A 23,275-nucleotide genomic window follows, 5' to 3' on the forward strand; every position below is an offset into this window, starting at 1 on the left:
GCCTTTGTCTGTGATGTTATCAAAATCTCTTCTTCCCCTAGTCAGGAAATCTCTCACACCCCATCTGACGAAACTGAAACCCTCGCGTGGCCACAGTGGGCTGGTCCTCCCTCTGTGAGAGCTGAGACTCAGTCTGTACACAGTCTGTTCACACGATGCATTTGAATGATATTAATTCACAATGACAGAGCTTTATTTGATTTCAAAGGGATTGATTTCACTGCACCGAAGTCATCTGATCATTGTGATCAGCACCGTTGTCATCACATCATCACGGCAGCTCACACTTATTGAACACTCACAATGAGGCTGGCACTATTCTCAGTGCTTTGCGTCAGGGGTCCCCAACCCTGGGGTCATGGGCTGGTGTCCATGGTGGCCTGTTGGGAACCAGGCTGCATGGCAGGAGGTGAGCGGTGGGTGAACAAGCGAAGCTTCATCTGTATGTACAGCTGCTCCCATTGCACGCATTGCCACCTGAGCTCCGCCTTGTGTCAGATCAGCAGCAGCATTAGATTCTCACAGCGCAAACCCTATTGTGAACTATGCATGCAAGGGGTCTGGGTTGTGTGATCCTCATGAGAATCTAATGCCTGATGATCTTTCACTGTCTCTCGTCACCCCCATATGGGACCATCTAGTTGCAGGAAAACAAGCTCAGGGCTCCCACTAATTCTACATTATGGTGACTTATATTATTAGCTCATGATATATTACAAGGTAATAATAGAAATGAAATGTAAAATAAATGTAATATGCTTAAATCATCCCAGAACCACCCTCCTGCACCCGGCCATATGTGAAAAAGTTGTCTTCCATGAAACTGGTCCCTGGTGACAAAAAGGTTGGGGACCACTGCTTTATGTGATCCCACCTGGCTAATCTCTCAGTAGCCCTGTAAGGTAAGATGGGAGGCTACTCTTATGTCATAGATGAGGAAACGGAGGCTCAAAGGAAAGGGGCTTGCTGGAGTCGGTAATGGGGATAGCTGTGGTAGAGCCTTATAGTTCACAGCTGAGACTGCATGGGTTTAATCCCTACTCTGCCGCTTCCTACCTGTGGGGCCATGGATAAATTATTTAAACTTTCTTAATTTAGATTTCTCATCTGTTAGAAGAGTGGAGTAATATTGGTGTCTACCTCATAGCATAGGGTTGTTGTGGGGATGAAATAAGATATTTTATTTGAAGTATTTCATGGAATGTTTGGCTCACAGTAAGTACTCAGTAAATAGTAGTAGGTATGTTTGATGTAATAGATATTTATTGAGTTTCTACAATGTGCCTGGCACTGTTTAGGCATTTAAGATGTAGTAGTGTATGAGACAAATGACATTTCTGCCCCCCATGGAACTGAGATTGTAGCTGGGAGACAGAAACAGCAAATAAGTGCACGATATCATGTCTGGTTATATATAGTAAGTGCTACTAAGGAAAGGATAAGGAGTAGAGAATAATAGGGAGAAAGTAATATTGTGGATAAATATTATGGATATTTAGGGAGAGATGGATAAAATGGTCAGGGAAGAAGGTGGTGTCTGAGCAGAGTCTTAAAAAGTGAGGGAGTTGGGAGGCCAAGGCGGGTAGGTCACTTGAGGCCAGGAGTTCGAGACCAGCCTGGTCCGCATAGTGAAACCCTGTCTCTACAAAAAAAATAAAATAAAATAAAAATTAGCCAGGCTTGGTGGTGCATGCCTGTATCCCAGCTACTCGGGAGGCTGAGACCAGAGAATCGCTTGAACCCAGGACATGGAGGTTGCAGTGAGTCGAGATCATGCCATTACACTCCAGCCTGGGTGACAGAGCGAGACCTCATCTCAAAAAAAAAAAAAAAAAAAAAAAAAAAAAAAAAAAACAAATGTCTTCAAAAAAAAAAAAAAAAAAAAAAAAAAAAAAGTGAGGGAGTGAGCCATTCAAAAATTTCTGGGAAGAACGTCTAAGCAAAGGGAGCAAGCACTTGCAGAAGCCCTGAGGCTGGGTCAGCCCTGCCAAGTTTAAGAACCCACACGCAGAGCAGTGTGGCCAGAGAGCAGGAAGTGACTTGTAGAGAGTCAGGAGGGATGAGGGCGGGATCTGGCAAGTCTCTCAGCCCTGGTAAAAGATCTGGATTTTATTCTGCATGTGCTAAGAGTCCTTTAGAAGGTGAGAAAATATTTGCAAATCATATTTTTGATGAGGAACTTATAGCTAGAAATAGAGGTCTTATAATTCAAAAAAACATTCAAATAATCAAATAATGCGTAAAGGGCCTGAACAGACGTATCTCCAAAGATAGACAACTAGCCAATGAGCACCTGATAAAGACACTCAACTGCATTCGCCATCAGGGAGATGCAAATCAAAACCACAGTGAGATACTGCTTCATGCCCACTAAAATGTGGCTACAATAAAAAATACAGATAGTAACAAGTGTTATCAAAGATGTGGAAAAACCAGAACTCTCATATTATGCTGGTGGGAGTGTAAATGGTGCAGCCACTTTGGAAAATAGTCTGGCGCTTCCTCAAGAGGTTAAGCATAGAATTATCATGTGACACAGCAGTTCCTTTCCTAGGTATACAGTCAAGAGAACTGAGAAGATATGCTCACATAAGAACCTGTACATGAATGTCTGCAGCAGCATTATTCATAGTAGCCAAGAAATGGAAACAACCCAATGTCTACCAGCTGATGAATGGATAAGCAAAGTGTGGCATATTCATACCATGACATACTATTTGGCCTTAAAAAGGAATGAAGTACTGATACATACTATAACATAGATGAACTTGAATATGCTCCATGAAAGCAGCAAGTTACAAAATGATTCCGTCCATGTGAAATATCTAGAATAGGCAAATCTATAGAGACAGAAAGTAAATTAGTAGTTGGCAGGGGCTGGAGGTGGGGAAATGGACAGTGACTGCTGATGGGATGGAGTTTCTTTTTGGAGTAATGAAAATGTTCTAAAATTGATTGTGGTGATGACTACAGTTTTGCATACTGAGGATCCTCGACTTACAGTAGGGCTGTGTCCTGATAAACCCATCATAAGCTGAAAAGATAATACATCAAAGATGTATTTAATACAACTAACATCATAGCTTAGTCTAGCATGCCTTGAATGTGCTCAGAACACTTATATTAGCCTACAGTTAGGCAAAATCATTTAATATAAAACCTAGGTTATAATAAAAGTGTTGAAGATCTCATGGAATTTATTATATCCTGTACATTACTTCAAAACTGTGATGGTTTCCCACAATTATAAAGTTGAAACATCGTAAGTCAGGAACCATTCTATGTATTCGTTGAACTGTACACTTTAAAAAGCACGAATTTCACATTATATGGTATATTAGATCTCCAAAAAGCGGCATGGGTATGTACATGTGTATAAATGATCTCTGCCAGTGTCAGGAAGAGTCACTGGTTTTACTCATGCTACCTCTCTCTATATATACACATACATGCACAAACAGAGTGATGTGCTGTGTATTTAGTGGTTCTTGCATTGCTGTAAAGAAATATCTGAGACTGGGTAGTTTACAGAAGGGTTTAATTGGCTCACAGTTCTGCAGGCTTTCCAGGAAGCATGATGCTGGCATCTGCTCAGGCTCTGGGGAGGCCTCAGGAAGCTTACAATCATGTGGAAGGAAATGGGGGGACAGGCATGTCACATGGCCAGAGCAGGAGCTAGAGAGAGAGAGTTGGACGAGGGGAAAGCTGCTGCATACTTTTAAATGACCAGATCTCTAAGAGAACTCACTCATTGTCATGAGAATAGGATGGTGCTAAACCACTCAGGAGAAACCCACCGCCATGATCCAGTCACCTCCCACCAGGCTCTACCTCCAACATTTAGACTTACCATTCAACATGAGATTTGGGTAAATATCCAAACTATATCACATCATATAATGACATTTTGGTCAACAATGGATTACATATATGTCAGTGGCCCCATAAGATTGTAATACCATATTTTTACTGTGCCTCTTCTACATTTACATGTGTTTAGATACATAAATACTTACTATTGTGTTATAATTGCCTGCAGTGTTTAGTACAGTAGCATGCTGTAAAGGTTTGTAGCAGCCTAGGGACAATAGGCTATACCATATAACCTAGGTGCTTAGAAGGCTGTACCATCTAGGCTGGTGTAGATGTGCTCTATGATACAGCCCAGAAGCTACGCACTAGGAAGTGGAGAGCTGGAACTTGATGCAGATCACATGCTCTTTCCATGACTCCCCAGCTGCCTGCACATTGAGTGTTGTCTGTGGGCCAAAAGGCTCAGGATCATTTAGCTCACTGCCCTGTCCTGGGCAGGGCTCTTTTGGATCCCTGTGCCCTATTTAAGATAAAAATTGCCTAATGGAACATTTCTCAGAACATATCCATATCACTAAGTGACACATGACTGTACCCACACACGCTCACACACACATACACACATACATAGCTTCACTGAGGTGTAATACATAAATACACACAGATGCACGTGAGAGGGGGTAAAAGTAATCCATCGGAGCGTTTTGATATATGTGTTTAATAGGTTATTCTGGCTCTTGTGTTGAGGATTGACCATGGAGAGTGTTGTCATGTAATAAACCACTCCAATAGCCGTTTAAAACAATAAAGTGTTATTATTTCTGGCAGTTTTGTTGGTAACTGGGCACAGCTATGTGGTTTTCACTCTGGGTCTCATGCGGTTTCCATCAGGTAATGGCTGGAGCTGGTGTCATCTGAAGACTTGACTGGGCTGGACTGGATGTCCAAGATGGCTCCTTCACTCAATTATCGAGTCTCAGTCTTTCTTAACTTGGCTTCTCTCTTCAGCAGAGTAACCTGGACTTGTGTGACAGCCCAGGTTTCCAGGAGTCAGGACACAGGGACTGCTAGTCCTGTTAAAAGCTAGGCTGAGGCCAGGCGTGGTGGCTTACGCCTATAATCCCAGCACTTTGGGAGGCCGAGGTGGGTGGATCACAAGGTCAAGAGATTGAGACCATCCTGGCCAACATAGTGAAACCCTGTGTCTACTAAAATACAAAAATTAGCTGGGTGTGGTGGCATGCGCCTGTAGTCCCAGCTACTCGGGAGACTGAGGCAGGAGAATCACTTGAATCCGGGAGGCAGAGGTTGCAGTGAACTGAGATCGGGTCACTGCACTCCAGCCTGGCGACAAAGCTAGATTCTGTCTCCAAAAAAAAAAAAAAAAAAACCCAGTAAAAGCTAGGCTGAAAGTACACAGCATTACTTCCACCACATTTCATCAATCAAATAGTTACAGGTCAGCCCCAGATTGAAGGTGCTGGAAGGCTGGACTCTCCTTCCCAGTAGGGAAGTGACAGAAGCCTATAGGGAAAGAGGAAGTTGGTGGCAGCCATCTTTGGAAACAGGCTACCACAGGGGACGAAAGTGGAAGAAGGAAGAACACCAGTCAGCTGCTGTTAAGATGATTGGTGTCAGTATTCCAGCATTCTTGTCCGGACCTTTTCTAAGTGGAAAACGTGCATCCTGACTGGCACCTCGAGCTTTGGCCTGGAGGGGCCTTGCCCTGTCAGGATGGGAGGAGAGCTTTACAGGTGAGCTGTCATTCCACTCAGCATCTCCCTAGCTCAGTTACAGAGAAGGTGACCTGGTGAGGTTATTTTGCCCAGGCTTCCAGAGCTTGTTGCTATGAAAGTGAGGGGACAACCGGGTCTCCCAGGGTCCCAGCCATTTTCTTATTGCTAGACCACATGTAACTGAGAATCCCACTCTGAGAGTTCTAATCTGGGGGGCTGAGCTATGAGCCAGCTTTTCCAAGCAGCTTAATTCTGTCCATCCAGATTAAATTTGCGGCAGCAGGGAGCAAGCTGCCCTCTAAGCCGGGGCAGGGGAGCAAGTTGAGTCCCTGAGGGGAGAGCAGCTGTGGAGGCTGTTCCCAGGCGGACCCCAGATGTATGGAGCACCCCCTGGTTCCATACCTCTGGCACCTACTGGGGATATGACGGTGACCAACTCAGGCACATGCCCTGTTCTTGAAAGAAGCTGAAGGTCTGAATGTGGTGGTCTGGGCCCTTTGTTTTTCCCCAGAGATCTTGTGGATGGGGCTCCTCTCCTGGAGGAGGGAGAGGTCAGCTACCGAGTGCCCCCTGTTGATGTTGAGGTAAAATGTGGCCTGCTCAATAGGCCACATGTGGTATACTCAATAAAGATTGAGTAAACTGAGCTCTTGAAAGGATGGGGAATGGAGAAAATGAATCCAAATTAGGGATGCGAGACCAAGGTGGATGCTTTGAGAGAGGCTCCCTGCCAGCCTTACTTAGTGTGAGCTGCGGGCAAGCTCCCCCAGTAGGAGGAGGCACTTCCTTGTGTGGGGCAGGTGTTGTGCTCAGTGCCGAGGGGGATACGACAGCAGCCTTACCCTCAGGATAAGGTTGGCAGAGAGGGGTCCTCTGCGACCCTGGTGACTCTCTCTGACACGTGGCAGAGCTCATTCATCACTCATAGCGCTACTTCCTGCTGAACCCAGGTAGATTTTCAGTTCTTCTAATAATCAGTGAGAGAATACAATCTGAAATCTATTTGACCTCTCTGTTCCAGGAAAGGGGACCCAGGAGGAAGGGAGATGCCTGATGTCAGGGAATGCTGAAAATATCACTAAAGCTCTTGGAGTGGGAAAAACCAGTAGGAGGCCAGGTATTGTTGGAAGAGCTCTGAAAAAGAGAAGGATTGGAGGCCCTGGGACAGTAAAATAGTGCCAGTGCCACTTGATGTTTTTGCTACCTTAGTTTATAAAACACTTTTCTCTGTTATACCCATTTAACAGATGAGAACATGGGGGCCTAGATACTACCCACTAGGAAGTGGAGAACTGGAACTTGACCCAACTCCAACTCAAGTACTCTTTCTAATACTCCCCAGCTGCCTTCGCGTTGACCGAGTCTTGCCCAGGAGTCTGTGGGCTGAGTGGTTCAGGGTGATCCTGTTTAGAGGTCAGTGAGCTCACGGCCCTGCATGGAAAGAGCCCTTTTGGATCCCTGTGTCCCATTTCACTAAGAAGCCCCGATACCCTGATGTAGAAGCCTCTAATCGTCCTCCTGGAATAGGATACAGTTTGCCTGAATTAGATCAGTTTCATATCCAAGGCTGCCATGTGGGAGTTCATGGAGCTCACGTGCGGCTTTGCATAGCACAGGTGGTTATGGTGTCGTACAGATATTCTTGAAACTGGAAAATGAATTTAATGGAAATGATTTCAAATTCCAGTCTATCCAAGAGAATGACATCTTCACATCTCACCCTTTTGACCCTACTTGACCTGGATGTCTGTCCTGGTGTGTGTGACCCCTCCTTGCCCCCTGCCCTCAAGATCTTGACGAGCTCAAGCTGGTGTTCTAGGAGGCCATGCTTACGGCTGGGCTGGGCTCAGGCTTTGTTGTCACATTCAGTTTTCTGTTTTGGTACAACGAAGACTTTGAGGAGATAAACAGAGATCATTTTACACCTTTTATATTATGACAAATACATATTGCAAAACACTGCTGCTTCCAAAATGTTTGGGTTGCAGAGCAGTGAGGAATTAACAGCTAGGCAGTTCCCGAGATGCTTGTACTTCATTTACACATCAGAATTTTTTTTACACTGTTCAGTAAAATAAAAGTGAGAAAACACACATACACACACGTGCACACCCACACGCACACCCAGCGCACCACCTGGCTTCTATATCAGAACGTCTTAAATTAGTAAGTAGTTATTTAAGTCCAGATAAACTGATAAATACCATTAATGGCTTAATTTATACTCTGGGTTTGAAATTTGACACACGGACACTATCTTGGCTCAGGAAACACAAGTGGTTTTGTGCCAGAGGTTTTAATGACCGATCAGTAATATAAATTGCTGCATCACTGAGCAGAAATAGCTTCTCCATGTCATTTGATCTGGAAACTTCTCTGGCCAGGCAGCAGTTAATAAATTTAAAAATAATTACCCTCTTTATTCAAAGTCAAACTAATTAGGAGTAGGTTTTACAAATCATAATGTTGTTCAAGCCACTGTACATCCCCATTTGGGACTTAAACAGGCCTGGGGGCAACAGACAGGATCCGGTGGTGTTAATTAGAGGGCAGCAAGATAACTTGGCTGCTGAGCTCTGGGGTAGGAGGCTGAGGCAGTCTTCGGCATGCCCTCGGGAGAAAATGGGAGGTCTGAATGAGGAGGCCATGAGGGTGACCTGCAGGAACCTTCAACTCTTTCCGTCCATCTGTAGGGAACCCTGAGCAGCCACCTATTTGTAATTTGAATATGAGGGATTTGGGGCCAAGGCTGGCCTGTGTGGGTCTGGCCAGAGAGACTGAGGGAGTCAGGGAGCAGGAAACGGGGATGGGCAAATGACTGCCTGGGGACGAGAGACCTGCCTGAAGGCAGGGAAGTGCATGTGATGGTCTCTAGAGGACATTACTCGCTAGAGCTAGGCGAGTTGGAGCCCTAACAGGGTGTCACAGGTTTGTCGTGCAGATTACAGGGAAGAGGAACCCCATGAAGCCGAAAGTCAGAGTGTCAAGTGGACGGTATTTGGTGCATAGTAGTGACCCAGAACTTGGGATCTGGTGTCAGACAATCTAGATTCAAATTCCAGCCCCATCACAGACTGGATGATTTCAACATAGGCCTCACGTGGAGTAAGTGCTCAGGAAATGGAGGTGGCAGTTCCTCTCCTTGCATCATCCTGGTCTTCCTCAGAGGCCTCTGAGAACATGCATTTCCCCCACTGGGTAGGTGATGGGGAAGGGCCAAGTCAATGAGGAGGGTGGTGGAGGAACAGGAACAGCATACACCTGCTTTTTCCAAGGTCATGATGGGGTCTTCCAGGATCGCTGACTGTTCTCTGGCCAAGAGGACATTTGCAGTGTGCCTACTGAGCTGAGAGCCACTGGGGCTCTCTCAGTGCAGCTGAGAGAAGTGAGGGCATATTGAAGCTCCACACTTTGAGCAGTCTCGTGGAGCAGATTTGGTAGATCTTAAGGCCCTGAGGTCTGGAATGCCCAGAGCTTCCCAAAAGAACCACTCTGTTGATATCTAAACAGGTGATGTGTAAATCCAGGCCAGACAGGCCACAAAACTTGAATGGAGACGAAGCAGGTGTACCAGCCTCCAGAAGCACCAGGCCTATGCCCTTCCACATCTTAGAGGAGGCCTCAGTGACTGGTGCCCTCAAAGGCTCAGGAATTTTGAATTCCCAGTGGGGTCCTGAACCATGTCTGCTATTAGCAGGAATCTGGGTATTCTCTCTCTTGACCTCTTCAAATAGAATCTTTCATCTCATCCCACCTTTCCCCAGTAAGAAAAAAGAGGCAGAGAGGCAGACAAAAGATAGCTAAAGTCATTCCTAGGTTTAAGTTCTGAGGCTGGGAAGCTCAAGGGCACCCTCTGCAGGCCCAGGGTACTAGGTTGAACTAGACCCTAGACTTACCCTGGAGCAATTCAGCTCTCTCCCCCAGCCCTCAACCTGCTCTGCAAGGTCTGCCAGGTTAGTGACTCAGGTTTGCCTATGTAGAATAGGCATGCAGAATGGCCTGTGCAGCTGGCCCATCCTGTAGTTCTTTCATTTCCTCATTCTCTGAGTTTCTAAGTACGTACTGTTTGCCAGGTTTGTGGACTTAATACATAATGGTGAACAGAACTTGGGCCCTGCCTTCCTGAAGGTTACGGTGTTGTGAAGGAAATGAACATGTAGGTTGAACTTGCCTTAGGTACAGATAATTCAATAGCTGTACCCTTTTGGATACTTTTGAATTATTATTTTATTAAGTCTTTAGTCCAAAAATATAGACCTTTTTCTCTCCCTAATCTTTGCCAGAGGAAACTGAAACCCAGAAAGGTTAAGGAAGACCAGTCTGGGGCAGGACTTAAATGTGTGCCTAGGGCTCCTGCACCCCAGAGCCCACATTTTAGCATTGTCTTCCCTTCCCATGGGGGCCTGGGCATCAGCTCTCATGTGCAGATCAGGGGATCAAAGCCCCTATTTGAAAAAGGGGGTCAGTTAAGAACAAACAATACAAACTAGAATTAGGCCCCACAAGTCCAGCCCAAGCTTCTCCCCACTGTGACTACAAAATAAGTACTTTCTGTTACTGGCCTAGAAAAAGTTGCTTAGTTTCCACCTTACTGCGTCACAGGGGAAACCACTCAGCCAGATGCGAATGCTGAGATGCTGGTTCTCATCCACTGTGTGTTGGCTGCAAGAGTCTAGCAGTCCAGAAACAGCACACCTGGCGGCTGAGGGTCCATGCTGCAGACTCTGCTCTTCCCTTCTAGTAGAGAGTGGGCATTGGAGGGAACCCCCCCCCCAAAAGGTCCTCTTTGTTTCAGTGAGAAGGAGGTTAGGAGGCATATTCTCTCTCTCGCGCTCTCTCTCTCTCTCTCTCTCTCTCTGCACTGTGTAGCCTCCCCTTTGGAGGTGCAGAACTGTATCTCCAACCTTGATGTTGGCTGCCTGCTTGCCCTGGCCCCTCTCTCACTCCTAATATGTTAATAATACTTGGAGGAAGCTTCAGGGACAGTCCCTGGCTCTGAGCTTCAGTGTAGAAAATGGAGTCCTTGTTTGGAGAATTTTCTGTAGTGGGTGATCATGGTGGGGGCAGAGGGTAGGCAGGAGTAGCAGGCAAGGCAGAGGGTTTAAAAGGGTGAGCAGCAATGCTCCTCCCCTCAGGATGGCTGCTGGTCTTGCCCCCTCCTGCCCTGAGCTTGCACGAGGGGCAGTGCTGGGCACCAAGGAGTCCTGTCATGATAGGAAAACTAGCAACTGTTCTGGCTCCTCCTCCCAAGAACAGCCTCCTAGTGGCCAGTCCCAGAGGAGCTGGGAGGGGGCCAGATGATGAAAAATAACTTAATCTACTTAAACTTTACATGAAAAAAAAAAAAAAAAAAAAAGAACCTGAAAACCTCAGCTCAAGGTGGAGGGTATGGGGAGGACAGGCCAGTGAGTCATCAGAGGGACAGGCAGACTCCATGTGGTTTGCTGTGACCTCCCCATTGAAAACATAATAGCATTTGACTTTTATAAATATCAGAGGTGATTTGTATAGCATTTCACGATCTGTGCCAAGGAATTTAACATGAGAAAGCTCAGGCTCAAGAACGGCCGCGGAACGTCATAGGCACTTTGGGAGGAGGGTCATGTGCTGCTGTTTGTACAGTCAGTGCCCCAGCATAGATTTACTCTTGACCTAATTTCGTGCTGTTACTATAAAGGCATGTTTGATGCCTAATATAGAGTTTTATTTTCCAAGCACAGGGCTCTCGGCCGTGCTGGAGCTGCTTGCTGTAGAGTAGAGAGGGACGACCCAACCGTCTCCTGCTGGCCCAGACCAGCCTTTCTTTCTCTCCACTGTTTACCCTACTGGCTCCCAGGGCCTTTCTGGCCACCTTCTGGAGGGGCCCTTGATACAATTTTTTAAATTAATAAACTTTATTTTTTTAGAGTAGCTTCAGGTTATAACAAAATGGAATGGAAAGTATAGAGTTCCCATAGTACCCGTCCTCACATGCAAGTGCACAGCCTCCCCCACCATCAGCATCCCACACCGCATGGGTGGTACATTTGTTACAATCAGTGAACCTGCACTGGAACCTCATTGTCACCTAGGGCCCACAGTTCACATGAGGGTTCACTCCTGGTGGTGTAAGTCTGTGGATTTGGACAGACGTGTAAGGACACGTATCCACCATTGTCATGTCATACAGAAAAGCCATTTCACTGCCCTGAAAGTCCTTTTGTACTCTGTCCCTTCCTCATCCCAGCACATTTTATATGAAGCATCACTGCTTTGGACAACGATTTGAGGGGATCAGTGGTGTTTGGCTGTTTTAGGATAGGAGAAGGAGAATTGATGCAAGGCAGGTTTGGATTAGAAAGGGCTGAAGCGGCCAGGCACGGTAGCTCATGCCTATAATCCCAGCACTTTGGGAGGCCGAGGCGGATGGATCACGAGGTCAAGAGATTGAGACCATCCTGACCAACAAAGTGAAACCCTGTGTCTACTAAAAATACAAAAATTAGCCATGCATGGTGGCATGTACCTCTAGTCCCAGCTACTTGGGAGGCTGAAGCAGGAGAATAGCTTGAACACAGGAGGCGAAGGTTGCAGTGAGCCAAGAGCCAAGATTGTGCCACTGCACTCCAGCCTGGCGACAGAGTAAGACTGTGTCCCAAATATATATATATATATGTAAAGGGCTGAAGCTCATTTCCTCCACAGATATCTTGAGTGTCACTTGATGCCAGATATGGATGCTGGGTCCTGGAACAGGGATGTTGGACATGGATGCTGGGCCCCAGGACGGGGATAATGGCCAGGGATGCTGGACGTGGATGCTTGACCCCTGGACAGAGATGCTGGACATGGATGCTGCTGGGCTCTGGGATGAGGATGCTGAATATGGATGCTGGGACTGGGGATGGGGATGCCGGACATGGATGCTGGGTCCTGGGACGGGCGTGCTGGACATGGATGCTAGGTCCCCAGACAGGCGTGCCGGACATGGATGCTTCTGGGCCCCCCCCGGTATGGGGATGCTGGATATGGATGGTGGGCCCGGGACAGGGATACTAGACATGGATGCCGCTGGGCCCTGGGACAGGGTAGCTGGACCCAGACCCTGGGCCTCGGGACGGGAGAGCCAGACATGGATGCTGGACCCTGGGATGGGGGAGCTGAACACGGATGCCACTGGTCCTCAGGACGGGGGAGCCGGACACAGATGCTGGGCCCTGGGATGGGGGAGCTGGACACGGATGCTGGGCCCTGGGATGGGGGAGCTGGACACGGATGCCACCGGTCCTCGGGACTGGGGTGCCGGACATGGATGCTGAGCAGTGGGCCGGACACAGGCCTTGCTCTTCCCTGGCCTCCTACCCTAGCGGAAATGTGATTGCAAATTATCATTGGGGATGTGGGGGCAGCGTGATGTTTGGAAGCAATAGTGAATCAGGAGAAGGAGAACTAGGTTCTTTTCCTGGCTCTGCGTTGGACTTGCTTTTTATGGGACAAATGACTTCGTTTCCTTGCTTCTCTCAAAGGTAGAGTGTGGGAATTGGGCAAGAAAAATGGCTATTTGGGGGTTCTGGGGTTCCAAGGACAGCCTAAGATTCTGATCTTGCATTGATGGTCTGTGTTTTTCTCAGCCTTAGTTTTTCACATTTGTAAACTATGATTAATAATCAATGGCTGCTGTAAGAACCACATAAAATCGTACATGTGAAGCCCTGAGCCCTGGGAAGGAGCACTGATGTATGCATATGCGGCAGCTGCTTGCTGCTGTTATTTTTAGAGGCCTGCAGTTTCTGTCCCTTGCCAGTAGACAAGAATTCCTCCATTTTATTTAGTAGCTGATTCAGTAACAGTGTATTAAATACCTACTGTGTCTGAAGAAGGGATGAAAGATGAAGATCTTTTGCCTCTTAAAAACTGTTCTAGAAATTGGAGGGGAATGACAGAGTCTGATCTTTGAGGACTGTTATTCAGAGTTTGGTCTGTGCCCAGCACTGTTGCTTTTTATGTATAATCCAGTATAGTCATCAGGATGCCACTGTCTGCGTCACTGATGCGGAATCACAGGCTCAGAGAGGCTTAAACAATATGACTCAGCCAGTGGCAGGGCTGGGATTCCAGGTTGGTGTTCCTCGGGGTGATCTGGCGGGACCCACCTTCCTTACTGGTCTGAGTTGCCCCTTCACTCACAAGTGTCCCCACATCCGAGTCCTGATTATCAACCTCAGTTCTTGATCTCAGTTTTGCACTCACCGCCCCTCACGCCCATGCTCAGCACCCCAGGCTTCTCCTTTATCCCCCTGTCCCCCACTGTCCACTCCTGTCTCTCCTCTCTGACTTCTCGCCCTTCTCCTTAGTGACACTGTGGCTGCCTGATGACAGAAAGGAGTTAATAAAAACCAATGTGTAACTGAAACTTGAAAGGCCATAAATCGCCTTGTTTTTTCTAGGATGTTGGTAGCATTTTGATTTAATAGTTGGACAAACACAAGGGCCTATTTTATTCAGAGTTTACAGGCCTCAAGGCTGTTATTCCTCCAAAGTTAATAGCATTGAAATTGCGGGGTTTGCTATAATTTGCCTATCGCTTTCTGCTCCACCATTGATGTTTATTGTCAGCGGGATGGAATCTCAATCCGACTCACTTAGATAACATGTCTGTTAAACATTTAGATAATTGTACCATCATTAACTTGTCACATTATTTTAGAGATTCAAAACAGAGGCAGGGTAAGTAGAGGTACCCAAGGGGAGTGGAGGTAGGGGAGGAGGAGGAGGAAAAGACAACCTCTCCTGAGTTAGACAGTCAGGAGAGGAGAGAGTTCATTGCACCCTCTTGGCATTTCATCGGAGATGTCTAAGCTAAGGAGGTGTGTGCCACCAAACCGGGCCCAGAGTTGCTCTCTGAGGAGTCTGGGAACCGGTGTCTCAGCCACCGACCACAGTGGCAGTAGGGTCTGTTATCAGCAAGGCCCTGAGACAATGTGGCAAATGCTCAGAAACCCCTGGTATTTCATCCCCTACTTTGGCCTTTACATACCAGATTTTCTAAACTTTCCTTAGGGATGCTGATTGCGACATTATTTGTAATTACAAAGCAATGAGAATGACCTAAATGTCCAAAGGTAGGGAACCTGTTAATGATGATATGGAAAGATGTCTATGATATTTTGCATGATAAAAGCTGGTTAGAGAAAACAGGTTATATAGTGTGGTCCCATTTTGTATACAATACTAAAGCCATCCTGGAAGAGTCTACAAAGCTCTATATCTGTTAACAGTGATTATCTTCAGAAGTGGGATTACAGGGCAAAGGTGTTTTGCTTTCTGCTTTATTTGTTTTTGAGTAATAAGTACATTTACAAGTACGTATCACTTACATAATTTTTAAAAATGAAAGCCACTTTACAAATAAGAAAAATATCACCTTTGAGTCTCATTCTGTTATGGAAGGTGGAATTGTAAAAAGAAAAGCCTGCACATATAAGTAGATGAGTTTTGGGAGAGCTCATGGGCATCAGTATCTCAGGCACACTGGCCAGTGCCTCAGTTTCCCACTGTTAGAACAGATAACCGCCACATGGAGAATACAGCACAGGGGAATGGGCCTGCGCCAGCACTCAGAGGCCAGGGCTGCTGTCCTGTTCACTATGGGCCTGGCAGAGAAAGTGAACAAGAAGAGAACTTTTCCTTACACCAACCTGAGGACTGAGGTCACACCTGGAGGGGGTGACAGAAGCCACAAATAAGAATGAACTCGGCTGGAAGTGGGAGCGACTCCCCATGTAGGAGACTTGGGGAGCAATTAAATATCAACAGCAGTGGGCACTGAGCTTACAATACAAAACTGCTCTCCAGAAATAACAGGGTGTTTGCTCCCTGCTCCCGTGGTACCACGAGGTCACAGAGATGACTCCAGTGCTGTCCATCTGGCTTTGGACACTGTTATCTCCTGCATTCCCAGGGCCTTCTGTGTGACCTGGGCAAGAGAACTGTGACTATTGCCTCTCTCCAATCTGTGTGTACCCCAGCGACACAGGGAATAGGAAAAAAATATACAAGGCAGTGTTTCCCCAACTGTACTGTAAATAATGCAGATATTTAGGGGTGGGAGAGACAATATAAATATTTTATAGACTGTAGGCTAAATAATGTATATATTTAGAAAAGCAGCTTAAATATTTCATATGCTGCAGTGCAGATTCCTGCTTAGAGGCATAATTTGGGCGGATGAGGTCTGTGGGTTAAGGATGGGGTCCTGCAGAGCCCCAGGGTGAGGGGGCAGAGGGGATGCAGTAAAGTGTTTGCGTGAGATTGGAGTGTGGTAAGGACAGGCAGGTATCACTTACTTGGAATCCAAGTAGTTGGAAGTGTCATTTTTTTTTAAAACTATATTTTTAAAATCCTGTGCTGTTTGGTTTTTAATGTGGGAGACAGACAAGTGACAACCTAATAACAAGAATTTATTTTCAAAAAGTAACTTCCAACCCAAGAGAAATGAAAATGTGTCCACATAAAAGCGTACTCATGAACGTTCATAGCAGCGTTGTTCACAGTAGCCAAAGAGTGGAAACTACCCAACTGTCTTATCAGCTGATGCATGGATATACAAAATGTCGTATATCCATACCAGGACTATAACTTGGCCATAAAAAATGGTAAAATATTGATACATGTTACAGCATGGATGCACTTTGGAAATATTGTGCTAAGTGAAAAAAGCCAGGCATGAAAGGCCACGAACTGTCTGATTCCATTTATGTGAAATGTTCAGCACAGGGAGATCTAGACAGGTAGTAGATTAGTGGGTGCCACCGGCTTTGCAGGGGGGCGGGGAATGGGAAGTGACTACTAATGGGCCTGTGGTTCCTTTTTGGGGTGTTGAGATATTCTGAAATTAGATAGTGGTGGTGATGGTATTCAGCTTTGTGAATACATTAAAAACCAATAAAAAGGGCTGGGCGCAGTGGCTCACGCCTGTAATCCCAGCACTTTGGGAGGCTGAGGCAGGTGGATCACGAGGTCAAGAGATCAAGACCACCCTGGCCAACATAGTGAAACCCTGTCTCTACTAAAAAAATACAAAAATTAGCTGGGCGTGGTGGTACATGCCTGTAGTCCCAGCTACTTGGGAGGCTGAGGCAGGAGAATTGCTTGAACCCGGGAGGTGGAGGTTGCAGTGGGCCGAGATTGCACCACCACTGCACTCCAGCCTGGCACCTGGTGACAGAGCAAGACTCTGTCTCAAAAACCAATAAAAGGGCCAGGCACAGGGGCTTATGCTTTGGGAGGCTGAGGCAGAAGGATCACTTGAGCCCAGGAGCTTGAGACTGCAATGAGCTTTGATGGCACCACTGTACTCTGGGCTGGGCAACACAGCAAGACCCTGCCCATTAAAAACAACCCCCCCCCACAACAACAACAAAACATTAAATGGGTGGAATTTTATGGTACGTGAATTATATTTCAAAATAAAATACAACTTTCTGGTATGTTGTTGGTTCTTACAGACTTAACCCGATCTCCTATATCTACAGCATCACAGGACTGTCTAGCTAACGCTTTGCATCATAGAGACCATTCAGATGATGCAGGAGGCTGTGGCACCTTTGAAATCATCTATTCACAGAAGGCAGCAGGGAGTAGGGGTGGCTCTGGGATGCCTCCTTGCCCTCTCCATTCCTCCATTTTCAGAAACAGGAAGGAAGGATCAGGTCAGGACTCTGATCTGGTGAAGGAGTGAGTCTGACATCTACAAGGTCAGGAGGAGATGAGGTAGTTGCCTTCTGTGTAGATTTCTTTTTTTTTTTTTTTTTTTTTTTTNGTTACCTAGGCTGGAGTGCAATGGCGCGATCTTGGCTCACTGCAACCTCCGCCTCCTGGGTTGAAGCAATTCTCCTGCCTCAGCCTCCCGAGTAGCTGGGACTACAGGCGCGTGCCACCATGCCCAGCTAATTTTTGTATTTGATGGGGTAATTTGATGGGGTTTTACCATGTTGGCCAGGCTGGTCTTGAACTCCTGACTTCAGGTGATCCACCCATCTCAGCCTCCCAAAATGTTGGGATTACCAGCATGAGCCACTACACCCAGTCCCATTTTTCTTTTAATCATAAATGGGGCTGTGATACTCAGTGCATGCTGTTTCGTAATCTGTGATTTGCCTACCAACAGACCTACATCTTGGTGATCTTTTTTTTTTTGAGATGGAGTCTCACTCTTGTTACCCAGGCTGGAGTGCAATGGTGCAATCTTGGCTTACTGCAACCTCTGCCTCCTAGGTTCAAGCGATTCTCCTGCCTCAGCCTCCCAAATAGCTGGGATTACAGGCATGCGCCACCACACCCAGCTAATTTTTTGTATTTTTAGTAGAGACAGAGTTCCACCATGTTGGCCAGGCTGGTCTTGAACTTCCGACCTCAGGTGATTTGCCTGCCTTGACCTCCCAAAGTGCTGGGATTACAGGCGTGAGCCACCGTGCCCAGCCTTGATGATCATTTTAATGGTTTCCCAGTGTTCTCCCTACACCCATTTATTTTTTTCCCCATAAGCCCTGATGTTCCTTACTTGTGCACCAGAGACCAGACCCTATATCCAGAGGACCTTCCAGGGGCTGCAGGCAGGAGAAGTGGCTAACAGAGATGCAGCTCATTACCACCTCTCACCTATTGCTGCTTCTGTCAACAAGATAAACTGGGCCTGCCAAGCAGTTTTGCAGTAGCTGTTTACTTGGCCATTCCAGGCAAGCTTGAGATGCTGGGAACATATCCAGTCCCCACACTCAATCTTCTTAGAAATTGTTCCTGTTTTGGTTTTCTCTAGGCTTGCAAGTGGCCACTCGCCCTGAGCTGGATTTGGGCAGGTAATTTATTTCCAATACTAATTTAACGAATGGCACTGCCCTAGGGCTAGGAAGACCAAGGAAAATGTAGGCATCAATCCATTTGCCACGTTAAAACCAGAGTTAAGTAACCAGTTAAGCATCTCCATACATTAAGTATCCCAGGCCCAACTAGGGAAGATTTCCTGGAGCTGATGAGCCCCAAGCAGGCATTAGGACAAAGGTATTTTTTAAAAAATTTCTTCTCGAACCTTAGGAGAAGGTAGCTAACAGAGGGATTGCAGGTTTGGGTCAGATGCAATATTCCCTGCCCCCACTAGAAAAAGATCCATTACAGATTGGAAATGACTTTGTCTGTTAAGTGTGCATTGTCAGATGGGTTGCACATTCCCCTCAACCAAACAAATATAAAATGCTTCCAGCCTCTGCCTCAGATTTTCTATTACTGTTTCACAGGACTCCAGAGAGTTTTAAGATAGCAATTTGATTAAGCTTATGGGGAAGATCGCATCAGATAACATTCTTTTTCTGCAGGTAGAGATAATGTGTTCAAGTATTAAGTATGTTTTAAAGGTAATTATCTTTTCCATATTCATTTTAGTTACAGGAATTGACAAGAGGGAGACTCTGCATCTGAAAGCTGCCCCTTGGGTCCTAGAGTCGCTCTGACTGCCCTCCTCTGGGGAACACACTTGAGACTTTTGACAAATGAATGAGAACCAAGGGTTTTTCTATTTTGAAATGGCTTGGGATTCCTTGTCTCCAGAGAAGCGGTCCAGAGGCCAAGGTCTTGGCCGCTGACCTCATATGGCTCCCTAGCTTAGATTCCTTGTTCTGGGATACCCACTGGGCTCCACATCTTAAGCTCCTGGACGTCAAGAGGGGGCCTGGCCGCTACTTAGAAAGAGGACTTGACTCATCCAGTACTGAGTCATGGTGCCACATCGCTCACCTTTCAAAAATAGGGGCTGGAATTACGATTCACATATACTGAGCCCAGTGTCAGGGTGTTTTCACATTGGGAGAGACTAATTAGGGATCCTAGAATTCTAAAATCTGTAGACTCCTAGACTGCAGATCTGTTGCAAGGGGCTTTAGGGAGCATGATGCTGAGCTTCAGAGGGGTTCTGTGATTTTCCTGGGATCATACAGCAGGCTAGAGAGATGCACTGTGGGCTAGAACCCAGGAATCCCTGGTCATAGACAACACTTCTTCTGTCCCTGTATCCACAACTCCATGCCATCTCCAGAAAAGCTCCTCTTTCCTTTTCCCGGAAGTCTCCAGAGTAGGAGATTCTGCCCCAGGCAGCCTTCATTGGCCAACTGTGAGTCAGGATCTGCACTAGGGCTGTGTACGAGCCTGAGGATCCCTCGTAGCAAGCCTGTTGCTGATGGCCTGGAGTTCCTCTAACCTCACTTTGTCTACCAGCTGTGCTGTTCTGAGTACTCTGTACATTTTTACAAAATAGAAAAATCAGGGCCCAACCCTGCTTTCGGAAAGCTAACTATTGCTAGGGAGGAAAACATACATATCTAAGAAGATAAGTAACAAAACAAGGCAACTGGATGTGATACACGTGCGCAAGGAATTGAAGAGTGATGTTTTTGGTGTCCCCCTCCGTTTGTCTGCCTGAAATCCTCTCTGCTGTGGCCAGACACCTATGGCTGCTGCACATAGCATTTCCCCCATGTTACTTCTCTGCCTGATCTCTCAGGAGCCCTTGATTTGATGGCTGCAGCTTGTTGGCTGAAGGCAAGTGACACTGGGAGTGGACCCAAATGAGAGGTTTATCACATGAGACCCCACGATGGTGGTATGCCCTGTTGTCTTTGAATGACTGCCTCATTCCTATCAGATAAAGGTGGTAGTGGAGGGGTGAATGCAAAGTTGATGGCTGCAGCCCAAGGTTTGGGTACCTGGCCTATCACATCCTAGGTGAGGATGGCTTTGGCATCTAACACCCATACCTGCTCTTGCCTCTCTATCTCTTATCCTTCAAAAGATCCTCATTGTCTTACCCTAGCTACACAGTGAAATCATTTAGAGGAACTTTATGAAAACAATGTATTACTAGCAAGCAAAGGCTCCAACCTCAACCCAGATGAATCAGAATCTCCCGCATGGAGCTCAAACATGCGTGTATTTTCAGGCTCCCCAGGAGATTCCTATGTATAACCAGGGTTTAGAATTTCCAAATGGGATAAGATTAGACTCTACCGCGTGGCCCAGAAGGTTCCTCACAATCAGAGTCACAGGCCTCATCTTCTGCCATATCCTATGATATGTGTACACTGAACCACTTAGAATTTCCCAGACTCTTCTGGCTGTTTTTCTCTTCTGTGCATTTTCTGCTAACCCCCACACTCTCATGTATCTTGCCTGCCTGTTTGTTTTTGTTTGTTTGTTTGTTTTGAGGTGGAGTTTTGCTCTGTTGCCCAGGCTGGGGTGTGATGGCGAGATCTCAGCTCATTGCAGCCTCTACCTCCCGGGTTCAAGTGATTCTTCTGCCTCAGCCTCCTGAGTAGCTGCCATTACAGGCATGTGCCACCACACCTGGCTAATTTTTGTATTTTTAGTAGATACAGGAGTTCACTGTATTGACCAGGCTGGCCTTGAACTCCTGACTTCAGGTGATCCTCCAGCCTTGGCTCTCAGTGTTGGGATTACATGCATGCACCACCATGCCCAGCTAATTTTTGTATTTTTAGTAGAGATAGGATTTCACAATGTTGGCCAGGCTTGTCTCAAATTCCTGACCTCAGGTGATCCTCCCACTTTGGCCTCCCAAAGTGGTGGGTTTTCAGGCGTGAGCCACCACACCCAGCTTGGCCTGCCTGATATTAATAGAGTCTTCTCAGTTCATTTCTGTCCTCTATGATACCCTTTTCAAAGTTGACCCTCCTTCCAGGCTTCAGCACCATAGACGTATACCACTTGTAGCCCTTAGCTGTTTTGCCACTCCATGAGTTAGGGTGAAGACTGATGTAACTTGCGGCCTTAGGCCTCTCTACTGATTAGAAGCAGGAATGAAGAATCTGTTCTTGTCTGGTTTCAGATTTTTGCTCTTTATTTGCCAGCTGAAGGGCCTTGGATGAGTAACTCAACCTTTGCAAGTCTCAGATTCCTTATCTGAAAAATTAGGACACCAGACCTGTCCTTTATACCTCATTGAGGAAAGTGAGGACCAAAATGGTCTTAGAATGGGATAGGGTCTTTGCAAGCAGTAAAGCATGATTCAGATGTAAGGCGATGTCACTGCAATGTTTCCTCTTGCTGTGGCTTCATGTCACGGGCTCTGGCTTCTGGGTGCCCTGCAATGCAATGCCAGTGCACCCCAGTCTGTGCCCTCTGCATAGCCTCCCATCTCAGCTCTTTTGGGCCCTTTTCTTTCTTGGCTTCTTTTATCTTGCACCTGCCTTACTCTCTCCCTGCACGGTACCACCACGAATGCAGTACAAAAGCAAGTTATCACTATTGTTTTGAATGATCGAGAAAATAATGAGGGAAACAGACTCGTCCATTCACTGATTAAATATTCAGTAATTAAGTGTTCAGTGTTAGGTGATGGGCAGAAGTGAGAAAGAGAAGTATCTAAGGGTTTCTTATTCAGTGTCATCCAAAGGGGCCAATGAGACAGATTCCACAGGTTAAACCATCCCAGATCCATAACCTCTAGACTGTAGAAAGTCTCAGAAGGAAGAGATTCCCCAAACTGTAATTCCTTTGCAAATGTCATTCATTCAGTGGGATTTGAGAACCAACCACTTGTGTAGGTGCCAGCATCCGAAGATAACTTGCCCTCAGCAGCCAGCAGACAAGAATAAGGCAAAGACAAAGGAGATCTCTCTGCGGCTTTCATGATGGGTGCAGACAAGATGGATAGCCCAACTCTGGTGGGGAGAGTGGGCAGGGAAGGTTTGGAAGCAGGAGGAAGAGACGCTGAAGCTGCTTTGGGGTACACTTATTTTGTGTGCCAGAGAGGGATTTGCCAGCCCTCTCTTGGGAAATACTTTTTTGTGTATGCATGTGTATATAGGCTGTTACTAATCCCCTTCCTTGCTCCGTCTACTGTTTTTCAGGTTAGTGGTATCTGGGATTTGTGGAGGGAGGAAGTATATAAAAGGGCAAAAACAGGAGACCCCGGTGCCTGGATTCAGAGCCTTCACATTCCAGAGATCCCAGAGGCCCCTCTCCCCGGACCCTTCAGCTCCAGAAAGCCATTGTGCTCCCTTCTGGCCTCTGACCCTGAGGCTCTGGGAAGCAGCAGGTTGTTGACACTTGGACAATCATTTCTTGCAAGGCAACTGCCTCCCTGGGGAGCTCTCTCCTCTGCCTTAGGGTGGTGACTGTTCCCCCAGCCAGGGTTAAGGAAGAGAAAAATTAGCTCTTGGTCAGAGCAAGAGGCACGGAGAGAGAATCTTCAATTTCAGGCCTCCAGGCATCTTCACCCCTCTCTCACCTGCCAGTTCAGGAGTGCACCCCAGCCCAGGGGTAAGCGTCAGGAAAATGGATTCGGGAGAGGCATTTCTGACCAGAGTTCCTTCTGGCATCCTGCTGTGGGTCTCATGTTTGTCGATGGGACCCCATATTTCTTTATGGCGGATTTCTGTATGTCTGCTGCGGTCTCAGGAATGCAGCCACAGGAACAAAGACATTTCTAGCCCCGGTGCTGCTACTTATTAGGAGCAACACTTCAGGCAAGTCGCTTGTCCTTTTAGAAGCTTGGTTTCCTCATTGGTAGAAGACGGTAAAAAAAATAAAATCACTTGCCCAGTGAGCCTGCTGAGAAGAGCAGATGAAGGAGGAGGAAGGAGTACTTTGTACTCTGTGAAACACTGTAAATGTGCGGGTTGATCATTAACGGTTTCTCGTGTGTGTGTGTGTGTGTGTGTGTGTGTGTGTGTGTGTGT

The 23,275-nt window shown here is 46.7% G+C and overlaps 1 protein-coding gene across 4 annotated transcripts in view; it reads left to right on the plus strand.

Moving 5' to 3' along the window:
- The window catches only part of ZBTB16 (zinc finger and BTB domain containing 16), a 196,838-nt gene that overhangs the window by 130,340 nt on the left and 43,223 nt on the right, over positions 1 to 23,275 (plus strand). The window lies entirely within an intron of this gene.

This window comes from Cebus imitator, unplaced genomic scaffold, assembly GCF_001604975.1.
Source record: "Cebus imitator isolate Cc_AM_T3 unplaced genomic scaffold, Cebus_imitator-1.0 Scaffold28, whole genome shotgun sequence".
Lineage (NCBI taxonomy): Eukaryota > Metazoa > Chordata > Mammalia > Primates > Cebidae > Cebus > Cebus imitator.